A 14,497-nucleotide genomic window follows, 5' to 3' on the forward strand; every position below is an offset into this window, starting at 1 on the left:
ACACCGCTCGGGGTACAGCAGCTGAGGGATATTGCTGAGGATATAACATACACTGCAGTGCTCGGGGTACAGCAGCTGAGGGATATTACTGAGGATATAACATACACTACACCGCTCGGTGTACAGCAGCTGAGGGATATTACTGAGGGATATAACATACACTACACCGCTCGGGGTACAGCAGCTGAGGGATATTACTGAGGATATAACATACACTACACCGCTCGGGGTACAGCAGCTGAGTGATATTACATACACTACACCGCTCGGGGTACAGCAGCTGAGGGATATAACATACACTACACCGCTCGGGGTACAGCAGCTGAGGGATATAACATACACTACACCGCTCCGGGTACAGCAGCTGAGGATATAACATACACAACTCCGCTCGGTGTACAGCAGATGAGGGATATTGCTGAGGATATAACATACACTACACCGCTCGGGGTACAGCAGCTGAGTGATATTACATACACTGCACCGCTCGGGGTACAGCAGCTGAGGGATATAACATACACTACACCGCTCGGGGTACAGCAGCTGAGGGATATAACATACACTACACCGCTCGGGGTACAGCAGCTGAGGATATAACATACACTACTCCGCTCGGGTTACAGCAGCTGAGGGATATTGCTGAGGATATAACATACACTACACCGCTCGGGTTACAGCAGCTGAGGGATATTGCTGTGGATATAACATACAGTACACCGCTCGGGGTACAGCAGCTGAGGGATATTGCTGAGTATATAACATACACTGCACCGCTCGGGGTACAGCAGCTGAGGGATATTACTGAGGATATAACATACACTACACCGCTCGGGGTACAGCAGCTGAGGGATATTGCTGAGGATATAACATACACTACACCGCTCGGGGTACAGCAGCTGAGTGATATTACATACACTACACCGCTCGGGCTACAGCAGCTGTGGGATATAACATACACTACACCGCTCGGGGTACAGCAGCTGAGGGATATAACATACACTACACCGCTCGGGGTACAGCAGCTGAGGGATATTGCTGTGGATATAACAGACACTACACCGCTCGGGGTACAGCAGCTGAGGGATATTGCTGAGGATATAACATACACTACACCGCTCGGGGTACAGCAGCTGATGATATAACATACACTACTCCGCTCGGGGTACAGCAGATGAGGGATATTGCTGAGGATATAACATACACTACACCGCTCGGGGTACAGCAGCTGAGTGACATTACATTCACTACACCGCTCGGGGTACAGCAGGTGAGGATATAACATACACTACTCCGCTCGGGTTACAGCAGCTGAGGGATATTGCTGAGGATATAACATACACTACACCGCTCGGGTTACAGCAGCTGAGGGATATTGCTGAGGTATATAACATACACTACACCGCTTGGGGTATAGCAGCTGAGGGTTATTGCAGAGGGATAAAACATACACTACACCGCTCGGGGTACAGCAGCTGAGCGATATAACATACACTACACCACTCGGGGTTCAGCAGCTGAGGTATATTGCTGTGGATATAACATACACTACACCGCTCGGGGTACAGCAGCTGAGGGATATTGCTGAGTATATAACATACACTGCACCGCTCGGGGAACAGCAGCTGAGGGATATTACTGAGGATATAACATACACTACACCACTCGGGGTTCAGCAGCTGAGGTATATTGCTGTGGATATAACATACACTACACCGCTCGGGGTACAGCAGCTGAGGGATATTGCTGAGTATATAACATACACTGCACCGCTCGGGGTACAGCAGCTGAGGGATATTACTGAGGATATAACATACACTACACCGCTCGGGGTACAGCAGCTGAGGCATATTGCTGAGGATATAACATACACTACACCGCTCGGGGTACAGCAGCTGAGGGATATTACATACACTACACCGCTCGGGGTACAGCAGCTGAGGGATATAACATACACTACACCGCTTGGGGTACAGCAGCTGAGGGATATAACATACACTACACCGCTCGGGGTACAGCAGCTGAGGATATAACATACACTACTCCGCTCGGGGTACAGCAGATGAGGGATATTGCTGAGGATATAACATACACTACACCGCTCGGGGTACAGCAGCTGAGGGATATAACAGACACAACACCGCTCGGGGTACAGAAGTTGAGGGATATAACAGACCCTACACCGCCTGGGGTACAGCAGCTGAGCGATATTGCTGAGGATATAATATACACTACACCGCTCGGGGTACAGCAGCTGAGGGATATTACCGAGGATATAACATACACTACACCGCTCGGGGTACAGCAGCTGAGGGATATTGCTGAGGATATAACATACACTACACCGCTCGGGGTACAGCAGCTTAAGGATATTGCTGAGGATATAACATACACTACACCGCTCGGGGTACAGCAGCTGAGGGATATAACAGACACTACACCGCTCGGGGTACAGCAGCTGAGGGATATTGCTGAGGGATATAACATACACTACAACGCTCGGGATACAGCAGCTGAGGGATATTGCTGAGGATATAACATACACAACACCGCTCGGGGTACAGCAGCTGAGGGATATTGCTGAGGGATATAACATACACTACACCGCTTGGGGTACAGCAGCTGAGGGATATTGCTGAGGATATAACATACACTACACGGCTCTGGTACAGCAGCTGAGGGATATTGCTGAGGATATAACATACACTACACAGCTCGGGGTACAGTAGCTGAGGGATATTGCTGAGGATATAACAGACACTACACTGCTCTGGGTACAGCAGCTGAGGGATATTACTGAGGACATAACATACACTACACCGCTCGGGGTACAGCAGCTGAGCGATATAACATACACTACACCACTCGGGGTTCAGCAGCTGAGGGATATTGCTGTGGATATAACATACACTACACGGCTCGGGGTACAGCAGCTGAGGGATATTGCTGAGTATATAACATACACTGCACCGCTCGGGGTACAGCAGCTGAGGGATATTACTGAGGATATAACATACACTACACCGCTCGGGGTACAGCAGCTGAGGGATATAGCTGAGGATATAACATACACTACACCGCTCGGGGTACAGCAGCTGAGGGATATTACATACACTACACCGCTCGGGGTACAGCAGCTGAGGGATATAACATACACCACACCGCTCGGGGTACAGCAGCTGAGGGATATAACATACACTACTCCGCTCGGGGTACAGCAGATGAGGGATATTGCTGAGGATATAACATACACTACACCGCTCGGGGTACAGCAGCTGAGGGATATAACAGACACAACACCGCTCGGGGTACAGAAGTTGAGGGATATAACAGACCCTACACCGCTCGGGTACAGCAGCTGAGGGATATTGCTGAGTATATAACATACACTACACCGCTCGGGGTACAGCAGCTGAGCGATATTGCTGAGGATATAATATACACTACACCGCTCGGGGTACGGCAGCTGAGGGATATTACTGAGGATATAACATACACTACACCGCTCGGGGTACAGCAGCTTAAGGATATTGCTGAGGATATAACATACACTACACCGCTCGGGGTACAGCAGCTGAGGGATATAACAGACACTACACCGCTCGGGGTACAGCAGCTGAGGGATATTGCTGAGGGATATAACATACACTACACCGCTCGGGATACAGCAGCTGAGGGATATTGCTGAGGATATAACATACACAACACCGCTCGGGGTACAGTAGCTGAGGGATATTGCTGAGGGATATAACATACACTACACCGCTCGGGGTACAGCAGCTGAGGGATATTGCTAAGGATATAACATACACTACACGGCTCTGGGTACAGCAGCTGAGCGATATAACATACACTACACCGCTCGGGTTTCAGCAGCTGAGGGCTATTGCTGAGGATATAACATACACTACAGCGCTCGGGGTACAGCAGCTGAGGGATATTACTGAGGATATAACATACACTACACCGCTCGGGGTACAGCAGCTGAGGGATATTGCTGAGGATATAACATACACTACACCGCTCGCGGTACAGCAGCTGAGGGATATAACAGACACTACACCGCTCGGGGTACAGCAGCTGAGGGATATTGCTGAGGATATAACATACACTACACCGCTCGGGGTACTGCAGCTGAGGGATATTGCTGAGGATATAACATAAACTACACCGCTCGGGGTAAAGCAGCTGAGGGATATTGCTGAGGATATAACATACACTACACCGCTCGGGGTACAGCAGCTGAGGGATATTGCTGAGGATATAACATACACTACACCGCTCGGGGTACAGCAGCTGAGGGATATAACATACACTACACCGCTCGGGGTACAGCAGCTGATGGATATAACAGACACTACACCACTTGGGGTACAGCAGCTAAGGGATATTGCTGAGGATATAACATAAACTACACTGCTCGGGGTACAGCAGCTGAGGGATATAACAGACACTACACAACTCGGGGTACAGCAGCTGAGGGTATAACAGACACTACACCGATCAGGGTACAGCAGCTGAGGGATATTGCTGAGGATATAACATATACTACACCGCTCGGGGTACAGCAGAGGAGGATATAACATACACTACACCGCTCGGGGTACAGCATCTGATGGATATTGCTGAGGATATAACATACACTACACCGCTCGGCGTACAGCAGCTGAGGGACATTCCTGAGGATATAACATACACTACACCGCTCGGGTTACAGCAGCTGAGGGACATTCCTGAGGATATAACATACACTACACCGCTCGGCGTACAGCAGCTGAGGGACATTCCTGAGGATATAACATACACTACACCACTTGGGGTACAGCAGCTGAGTGATATTACTGAGGATATAACATACACTACACCGCTCGGGGTACAGCAGCTGAGGGATATAACATACACTACACCGCTCGGGGTACAGCAGCTGAGGGATACTGCTGAGGATATAACATACACTACACAGCTCGGGGTACAGCAGCTGAGGGATATTGCTGAGGATATAACATACACTACACCGCTCGGGGTACAGCAGCTGATGGATATAACAGACACTACAGCACTTGGGGTACAGCAGCTAAGGGATATTGCTGAGGATATAACATAAACTACACCACTCGGGGTACAGCAGCTGAGGGATATAACAGACACTACACAACTCGGGGTACAGCAGCTGAGGGTATAACAGACACTACACCGATCAGGGTACAGTAGCTGAGGGATATTGCTGAGGATATAACATACACTACACCGCTCGGGGTACAGCAGCTGAGGGACATTCCTGAGGATATAACATACACTACACCACTTGGGGTACAGCAGCTGAGGGATATTGCTGAGGATATAACATACACTACACCGCACGGGTTACAGCAGCTGAGGGATATTGCTGAGGGATATAACATACACTACACCGCTTGGGGTATAGCAGCTGAGGGTTATTGCTGAGGGATATAACATACACTACACCGCTCGGGGTACAGCATCTGAGGGTTATTGCTGAGGGATATAACATACACTACACCGCTCGGGGTACAGCAGCTGAGGGTTATTGCTGAGGATATAACATACACTACACCGCTCGGGGTACAGCCGCTGAGGGATATTGCTGAGGATATAACATACACTACACAGCTCGGGGTACAGCAGCTGAGCGATATAACATACACTACACCACTCGGGGTTCAGCAGCTGAGGGATATTGCTGTGGATATAACATACACTACACCGCTCGGGGTACAGCAGCTGAGGGATATTGCTGAGTATATAACATACACTACACCGCTCGGGGTACAGCAGCTGAGGGATATTGCTGAGGATATAACATACACTACACCGCTCGGGGTACAGCAGCTGAGGGATATTGCTGAGGATATAACATACACTACACCGCTCGGGGTACAGCAGCTGAGGGATATTGCTGAGGATATAACATACACTACACCGCTCGGGGTACAGCAGCTGAGGGATATTGCTGAGGATATAACATACACTGCAGCGCTCGGGGTACAGCAGCTGAGGGATATTACTGAGGATATTACATACACTACACCGCTCGGGGTACAGCAGCTGAGTGATATTACATACACTACACCGCTCGGGGTACAGCAGCTGAGGGATATAACATACACTACACCGCTCGGGGTACAGCAGCTGAGGATATAACATACACTACTCCGCTCGGGGTACAGCAGATGAGGGATATTGCTGAGGATATAACATACACTACACCGCTCGGGGTACAGCAGCTGAGTGATATTACATACACTACACCGCTCGGGGTACAGCAGCTGAGGGATATAACATACACTACACCGCTCGGGGTACAGCAGCTGAGGATATAACATACACTACTCCGCTCGGGGTACAGCAGATGAGGGATATTGCTGAGGATATAACATACACTACACCGCTCGGGGTACAGCAGCTGAGTGATATTACATACACTACACCGCTCGGGGTACAGCAGCTGAGGGATATAACATACACTACACCGCTCGGGGTACAGCAGCTGAGGGATATAACATACACTACACCGCTCGGGGTACAGCAGCTGAGGATATAACATACACTACTCCGCTCGGGTTACAGCAGCTGAGGGATATTGCTGAGGGATATAACAAACACTACACCGCTTGGGGTATACCAGCTGAGGGTTATTGCTGAGGGATATAACATACACTACACCGCTCGGGGTACAGCAGCTGAGGATATAACATACACTACTCCGCTCGGGGTACAGCAGATGAGGGATATTGCTGAGGATATAACATACACTACACCGTTCGGGGTACAGCAGCTGAGGGATATAACAGACACAACACCGCTCGGGGTACAGCAGCTGAGGGATATAACATACACTACACCGCTCAGGGTACAGCAGCTGAGGGATATAACAGACCCTACACCGCTCGGGGTACAGCAGCTGAGGGATATTGCTGAGGATATAACATACACTACACCGCTCAGGGTACAGCAGCTGAGGGATATTGCTGAGGATATAACATACACTACATCGCTCGGTGTACAGCAGCTGAGCGATATTGCTGAGGATATAACATACACTACACTGCTCGGGGTACAGCAGCTGAGGGATAATGCTGAGGATATAACATACACTACACCACTCGGGTACAGCAGCTGAGGGATATTGCTGAGGATATAACATACACTACATCGCTCGGTGTACAGCAGCTGAGCGATATTGCTGAGGATATAACATACACTACATCGCTCGGGGTACAGCAGCTGAGGGATATAACAGACACTACACAACTCGGGGTACAGCAGCTGAGGGTATAACAGACACTACACCGATCAGGGTACAGTAGCTGAGGGATATTGCTGAGGATATAACATACACCACACCGCTCGGGGTACAGCAGCTGAGGGACCTTCCTGAGGATATAACATACACTACACCGCTCGGGGTACAGCAGCTGAGGGACATTCCTGAGGATATAACATACACTACACCACTTGGGGTACAGCAGCTGAGGGATATTGCTGAGGATATAACATACACTACACCGCACGGGTTACAGCCGCTGAGGGATATTGCTGAGGGATATAACATACACTACACCGCTTGGGGTATAGCAGCTGAGGGTTATTGCTGAGGGATATAACATACACTACACCGTTCGGGGTACAGCATCTGAGGGATATTGCTGAGGATATAACATACACTACACAGCTCGGGGTACAGCAGCTGAGCGATATAACATACACTACACCACTCGGGGTTCAGCAGCTGAGGGATATTGCTGAGTATATAACATACACTGCAGCGCTCGGGGTACAGCAGCTGAGGGATATTACTGAGGATATAACATACACTACACTGCTCGGGGTACAGCAGCTGAGTGATATTACATACACTACACCGCTCGGGGTACAGCAGCTGAGGGATATAACATACACTACACCGCTCGGGGTACAGCAGCTGAGGGATATAACATACACTACACCGCTCGGGGTACAGCAGCTGAGGATATAACATACACTACTCCGCTCTGGGTACAGCAGATGAGGGATATTGCTGAGGATATAACATACACTACACCGCTCGGGGTACAGCAGCTGAGTGATATTACATACACTACACCGCTCGGGGTACAGCAGCTGAGGGATATAACATACACTACACCGCTCGGGGTACAGCAGCTGAGGGATATAACATACACTACACCGCTCGGGGTACAGCAGCTGAGGATATAACATACACTACTCCGCTCGGGTTACAGCAGCTGAGGGATATTGCTGAGGATATAACATACACTGCACCGCTCGGGTTACAGCAGCTGAGGGATATTGCTGAGGGATATAACATACACTACACCGCTTGGTGTATACCAGCTGAGGGTTATTGCTGAGGTGTATAACATACACTACACCGCTCGGGGTACAGCAGCTGAGGGTTATTGCTGAGGATATAACATACACTACACCGATCGGGGTACAGCAGCTGAGCGATATAACATACACTACACCACTCGGGGTTCAGCAGCTGAGGGATATTGCTGTGGATATTACATACACTACACCGCTCGGGGTACAGCAGATGAGGATGTAACATACACCACACCGCTCGGGGTACAGCATCTGTTGTATATTGCTGAGGATATAACATACACTACACCGCTCGGGGTACAGCAGCCGAGGGACATTCCTGAGGATATAACATACACTACACCGCTCGGGGTACAGCAGCTGAGGGACATTCCTGAGGATATAACATAAACTACACCACTTTGGGTACAGCAGCTGAGTGATATTACTGAGGATATAAAATACACTACACCGCTCGGGGTACAGCAGCTGAGGGATATTGCTGAGGATATAACATACACTACACCGCTCGGGGTACAGCAGCTGAGGGATATTACTGAGGATATAACATACACTACACCGCTCGGGGTACAGCAGATGAGGGATATTGCTGAGGATATAACAGACACTACACCGCTCGGGGTACAGCAGCTGAGGGATATTGCTGAGGATATAACATACACTACACCGCTCGGGGTACAGCAGCTGAGGGATATTGCTGAGGATATAACATACACTACACCGCTCGGGGTACAGCAGCTGAGGGATATAACAGACACTACACCGCTCGGGGTACTGCAGCTGAGGATATAACAGACACTACACCGATCGGGGTACAGCAGCTGCGGGATATTGCTGAGGATATAACATATACTACACCGCTCGGCGTACAGCAGATAAGGATATAACATACACTACACCGCTCGGGGTACAGCATCTGATGGATATTGCTGAGGATATAACATACACTTCACCGCTCGGGGTACAGCAGCTGAGGGATATTGCTGAGGATATAACATATACGACACAGCTCAGGGTACAGCAGCAGAGTGATATTGCTGAGGAAATAACATACACTACACCGCTCGGGGTACAGCAGCTGAGGGATATTGCTGAGGATATAACATAAACTACACCGCTCGGGGTACAGCAGCTGAGGGATATAACAGACACTACACAACTCGGGGTACAGCAGCTGAGGGTATAACAGACACTACACCGATCAGGGTACAGTAGCTGAGGGATATTGCTGAGGATATAACATATACCACACCGCTCGGGGTACAGCAGCTGAGGGACCTTCCTGAGGATATAACATACACTACACCGCTCGGGGTACAGCAGCTGAGGGACATTCCTGAGGATATAACATACACTACACCACTTGGGGTACAGCAGCTGAGGGATATTGCTGAGGATATAACATACACTGCACCGCTCGGGTTACAGCAGCTGAGGGATATTGCTGAGGGATATAACATACACTACACCGCTTGGGGTATACCAGCTGAGGGTTATTGCTGAGGGATATAACATACACTACACCGCTCGGGGTACAGCAGCTGAGGGTTATTGCTGAGGATATAACATACACTACACCGATCGGGGTACAGCAGCTGAGCGATATAACATACACTACACCACTCGGGGTTCAGCAGCTGAGGGATATTGCTGTGGATATTACATACACTACACCGCTCGGGGTACAGCAGATGAGGATGTAACATACACCACACCGCTCGGGGTACAGCATCTGATGTATATTGCTGAGGATATAACATACACTACACCGCTCGGGGTACAGCAGCCGAGGGACATTCCTGAGGATATAACATACACTACACCGCTCGGGTTACAGCAGCTGAGGGATATTGCTGAGGATATAACATACACTACACCGCTTGGGGTACAGCAGCTGAGGGATATTGCTGAGTATATAACATACACTGCAGCGCTCGGGGTACAGCAGCTGAGGGATGTTACTGAGGATATAACATACACTACACCGCTCGGGGTACAGCAGCTGAGTGATATTACATACACTACACCGCTCGGGGTACAGCAGCTGAGGGATATAACATACACTACACCGCTCGGGGTACAGCAGCTGAGGGATATAACATACACTACACCGCTCGGGGTACAGCAGCTGAGGATATAACATACACTACTCCGCTCGGGGTACAGCAGCTGAGCGATATAACATACACTACACCACTCGGGGTTCAGCAGCTGAGGGATATTGCTGAGGATATAACATACACCACACCGCTCGGGGTACAGCAGCTGAGGGACCTTCCTGAGGATATAACATACACTACACCGCTTGGGGTATAGCAGCTGAGGGTTATTGCTGAGGGATATAACATACACTACACTGCTCGGGGTACAGCATCTGAGGGTTATTGCTGAGGGATATAACATACACTACACCGCTCGGGGTACAGCAGCTGAGGGTTATTGCTGAGGATATAACATACACTACACCGCTCGGGGTACAGCAGCTGAGCGATATAACATACACTACACCACTCGGGGTTCAGCAGCTGAGGGATATTGCTGTGGATATAACATACACTACACCGCTCGGGGTACAGCAGCTGAGGGATATTGCTGAGGATATAACATACACTACACCGCTCGGGGTACAGCAGCTGAGGGATATAACATACACTACACCGCTCGGGGTACAGCAGCTGAGGGATATTGCTGAGTATATAACATACACTGCAGCGCTCGGGGTACAGCAGCTGAGGGATATTACTGAGGATATAACATACACTACACCGCTCGGGGTACAGCAGCTGAGTGATATTACATACACTACACCGCTCGGGGTACAGCAGCTGAGGGATATAACATACACTACACCGCTCGGGGTACAGCAGCTGAGGATATAACATACACTACTCCGCTCGGGGTACAGCAGATGAGGGATATTGCTGAGGATATAACATACACTACTCCGCTCGGGGTACAGCAGCTGAGTGATATTACATACACTACACCGCTCGGGGTACAGCAGCTGAGGGATATAACATACACTACACCGCTCGGGGTACAGCAGCTGAGGATATAACATACACTACTCCGCTCGGGGTACAGCAGATGAGGGATATTGCTGAGGATATAACATACACTACACCGCTCGGGGTACAGCAGCTGAGTGATATTACATACACTACTCCGCTCGGGGTACAGCAGCTGAGGGATATAACATACACTACACCGCTCGGGGTACAGCAGCTGAGGGATATAACATACACTACACCGCTCGGGGTACAGCAGCTGAGGATATAACATACACTACTCCGCTCGGGGTACAGCAGATGAGGGATATTGCTGAGGATATAACATACACTACACCGTTCGGGGTACAGCAGCTGAGGGATATAACATACACTACACCGCTCGGGGTACAGCAGCTGAGGATATAACATACACTACTCCGCTCTGGGTACAGCAGATGAGGGATATTGCTGAGGATATAACATACACTACACCGCTCGGGGTACAGCAGCTGAGTGATATTACATACACTACACCGCTCGGGGTACAGCAGCTGAGGGATATAACATACACTACACCGTTCGGGGTACAGCAGCTGAGGGATATAACATACACTACACCGCTCGGGGTACAGCAGCTGAGGATATAACATACACTACTCCGCTCGGGTTACAGCAGCTGAGGGATATTGCTGAGGATATAACATACACTGCACCGCTCGGGTTACAGCAGCTGAGGGATATTGCTGAGGGATATAACATACACTACACCGCTTGGGGTATACCAGCTGAGGGTTATTGCTGAGGGATATAACATACACTACACCGCTCGGGGTACAGCAGCTGAGGGTTATTGCTGAGGATATAACATACACTACACCGATCGGGGTACAGCAGCTGAGCGATATAACATACACTACACCACTCGGGGTTCAGCAGCTGAGGGATATTGCTGTGGATATTACATACACTACACCGCTCGGGGTACAGCAGATGAGGATGTAACATACACCACACCGCTCGGGGTACAGCATCTGATGTATATTGCTGAGGATATAACATACACTACACCGCTCGGGGTACAGCAGCCGAGGGACATTCCTGAGGATATAACATACACTACACCGCTCGGGTTACAGCAGCTGAGGGATATTGCTGAGGATATAACATACACTACACCGCTTGGGGTACAGCAGCTGAGGGATATTGCTGAGTATATAACATACACTGCAGCGCTCGGGGTACAGCAGCTGAGGGATATTACTGAGGATATAACATACACTACACCGCTCGGGGTACAGCAGCTGAGTGATATTACATACACTACACCGCTCGGGGTACAGCAGCTGAGGGATATAACATACACTACACCGCTCGGGGTACAGCAGCTGAGGGATATAACATACACTACACCGCTCGGGGTACAGCAGCTGAGGATATAACATACACTACTCCGCTCGGGGTACAGCAGCTGAGCGATATAACATACACTACACCACTCGGGGTTCAGCAGCTGAGGGATATTGCTGAGGATATAACATACACCACACCGCTCGGGGTACAGCAGCTGAGGGACCTTCCTGAGGATATAACATACACTACACCGCTCAGGGTACAGCAGCTGAGGGACATTCCTGAGGATATAACATACACTACACCACTTGGGGTACAGCAGCTGAGGGATATTGCTGAGGATATAACATACACTACACCGCACGGGTTACAGCCGCTGAGGGATATTGCTGAGGGATATAACATACACTACACCGCTTGGGGTATAGCAGCTGAGGGTTATTGCTGAGGGATATAACATACACTACACCGTTCGGGGTACAGCATCTGAGGGTTATTGCTGAGGGATATAACATACACTACACCGCTCGGGGTACAGCAGCTGAGGGTTATTGCTGAGGATATAACATACACTACACCGCTCGGGGTACAGCCGCTGAGGGATATTGCTGAGGATATAACATACACTACACAGCTCGGGGTACAGCAGCTGAGCGATATAACATACACTACACCACTCGGGGTTCAGCAGCTGAGGGATATTGCTGAGTATATAACATACACTGCAGCGCTCGGGGTTCAGCAGCTGAGGGATATTACTGAGGATATAACATACACTACACCGCTCGGGGTACAGCAGCTGAGTGATATTACATACACTACACCGCTCGGGGTACAGCAGCTGAGGGATATAACATACACTACACCGCTCGGGGTACAGCAGCTGAGGGATATAACATACACTACACCGCTCGGGGTACAGCAGCTGAGGATATAACATACACTACTCCGCTCTGGGTACAGCAGATGAGGGATATTGCGGAGGATATAACATACACTACACCGCTCGGGGTACAGCAGCTGAGTGATATTACATACACTACACCGCTCGGGGTACAGCAGCTGAGGGATATAACATACACTACACCGCTCGGGGTACAGCAGCTGAGGGATATAACATACACTACACCGCTCGGGGTACAGCAGCTGAGGATATAACATACACTACTCCGCTCGGGTTACAGCAGCTGAGGGATATTGCTGAGGATATAACATACACTACACCGCTCGGGGTACAGCAGCCGAGGGACATTCCTGAGGATATAACATACACTACACCGCTCGGGGTACAGCAGCTGAGGGACATTACTGTGGATATTACATACACTACACCGCTCGGGGTACAGCAGATGAGGATGTAACATACACCACACCGCTCGGGGTACAGCATCTGATGTATATTGCTGAGGATATAACATACACTACACCGCTCGGGGTACAGCAGCCGAGGGACATTCCTGAGGATATAACATACACTACACCGCTCGGGGTACAGCAGCTGAGGGACATTCCTGAGGATATAACATAAACTACACCACTTTGGGTACAGCAGCTGAGTGATATTACTGAGGATATAAAATACACTACACCGCTCGGGGTACAGCAGCTGAGGGATATTGCTGAGGATATAACATACACTACACCGCTCGGGGTACAGCAGCTGAGGGATATTACTGAGGATATAACATACACTACACCGCTCGGGGTACAGCAGATGAGGGATATTGCTGAGGATATAACAGACACTACACCGCTCGGGGTACAGCAGCTGAGGGATATTGCTGAGGATATAACATACACTACACCGCTCG

Source organism: Hemitrygon akajei, chromosome 2 (assembly GCF_048418815.1).
Source record: "Hemitrygon akajei chromosome 2, sHemAka1.3, whole genome shotgun sequence".
Taxonomy (NCBI): domain Eukaryota; kingdom Metazoa; phylum Chordata; class Chondrichthyes; order Myliobatiformes; family Dasyatidae; genus Hemitrygon; species Hemitrygon akajei.